Consider the following 2,377-nt stretch of genomic DNA (forward strand, 5'->3'; position numbering starts at 1 on the left):
AGAATTGCCATTTTGATTATATTAATTCTTCTAATCCAGGAATATGAGATATCCTTCCATTTTCAATTTCTTTTTTTTTAACTTCTCATAGTTTTCCTTGTAGAGGTCTTTAACTTCTTGGTTAGGTTTATTCCTAAGTATCTTATACTTTTTGTGGCTATGATAAATGGAATAACTATTTTCAGTTCTATCTCAGTCTGCCTGTTGTTCATATATAGAAATGCTATAGATCTCTGTATATTGATTTTGTATCTTGCTACTTTTCTGAATTCATGTATTAATTCCAGAAATTTTTTCATGGAAACCATTGGGTCTTCTATGTGTACAATCATGTCATCTGTGAATAGAGAGTTTCACCTCTTCTCCTATTTGAATGCCTTTTCTTTTTTTTCCTCTTTTCTGATTTAGTTCGTGAGGACTTCCAGTACTATATTGAAAAGGAGTGGAGAAAGTGGGTGTCCTTTTCTTGTACCTGTTTTTAGTGGAAAAGCTTTCAACTTTTCCCCAGTAAGTATAATGTTAACTGTAGGTTTTTTTTTTTTTTTTTAGATGGCTTTTATTGTGCTGAGACATGACCATTCTATAGCAATCTTACTGAGGGTATTAATCATGACAGGGTGCTATAATTTATCAAATGCTTTCTCTCTGCATCAATTGGAATGATCATATGATTTTTATCTTTCTTTTAATACAGTGTATTATATTTATGGTCTTGCATATGTTGAACCTCCCTTACATTCCTGGGATATAGCCTACCTGGTCGTACTGAATAATCTTTCTTATATACTATCAAATATGATTTGCGAGTATCTTGTTGAGAATTTTTGCATCTATATTCATCAATGATATTAGTTTGTAGTTTCCCTTTTTTGTCATGTCCTTATCTGTTTTGGAAATGAAGATGATGGAGGCTTCATAAAATCAATTTGGAATGCGTCCCTGCTTTTCAATCTTTAGAAATAATTCATGTAGGATAGGGGTTAAAAGTTTTAAAAGTTTTGTAGAATTCAGAAGTGAAGCCATCTGGACCTGGACTTTTTTTTTGCCAAGAGATTATTTATTACTGATTCAATCTCCTGGCTTGTTATGGTCTATTCAGGTTTTCTATGTCCTCCTGATACAATCTTGGTAGATTATATGTACCCAGAAATTTTTCCATCTCCTCCAAGTTATCTTGTTTGTTGGCATACAGTTGCTCACAGTATCCTCTAATGATATTTTGTATTTCTATTATGTCTATTGTAATGTTGCCTCTTTCATCACATATTTTATTTATTTGGTTTCTTTCTTTCTTCTTCCTTATCAGTCTAGTCAATGGTGTGCAGATCTTGTCAATCTTTTCAAAGAGAGAACGAGCTTTTGCTTTCATTTATTTTCTGGACGGTTTGTTTATTTTCTATTTAATTTATTTCTGCTTGAACCTTTATTATTTCTTTTCACCTGACATTTTTAGTTTTCTTTGTTTTTGTTGTTTTTCCAATTCCCTAAGACATAATGTTAGGTTATCTATTTGCCACCTTTTCATCTTTTTCTTATGCTCACTAATTGCTATGAACTTCTCTCTTTTGACTGCTTTTGTCCTGTCCCATAGATTATGGAAACTTGTGAACTAATTATAATTTGTTTCCATAAATATTTTGATTGCAAACCTAATTTCTTCAGTAGTTAAGTCATTCAGAAGTAGGTTGTTCAGTTTCCATGTATTTTTGTATTTTTGAGGTTGTTTCTTGAAATTAATCCATCATACTCAGAGAAGATGCTGGATATTGTTTATGCCTTTGAATCTGTAAAGGCATAGATTTGTGTTCTAACATATGGTCAGTCTTTGAAAAGGTTCCATGTTGGGGTAAGAAAAATGTATATTTTGTGGACTTAGGGTGAAAAGTTCTATAGATATCTATCAAGTCCATTCGATTTATAGTATCATTTATGCCCTATATCCTTCTATTTATTTTTGGCCTAGAAGATCTGTCTAAAGGAGATAATGGGGTGTTCAGATCCCCAATGCTTTTGATTAATTTGGCCAGTCTTTGTCTCCTAATTGGAGAATCTAATCTATTGACATTCAATTTTATTATCGATATTTTCGTACCTGTTCCTATCATTAAGTGAGCCATTTTCTTTGTTGCTTTTTATTCTCTTATAACTGTCCTTCTGTCTTTTAAGTTTTCCTTGTATAGCACTCCCCTAAAAACCTCTTGAAAAGCTGGTTTGGTGTTGGTAAATTCCTTCAAATTTTGTTTATCTGAGAATTTTTTTAAATCTTTTTTTTCCATATGAAAGATAATCTTGCCAGGTATAGTATTTTGGGTTGAAATATTTTTTTTATTCAACATTTTGATTATATTTACCCATTCTTTCCTTGCCTGCATTATTC

The sequence above is a fragment of the Tupaia chinensis genome, unplaced genomic scaffold (genome assembly GCF_000334495.1).
Source record: "Tupaia chinensis unplaced genomic scaffold, TupChi_1.0 Scaffold140730_1, whole genome shotgun sequence".
Lineage (NCBI taxonomy): Eukaryota > Metazoa > Chordata > Mammalia > Scandentia > Tupaiidae > Tupaia > Tupaia belangeri.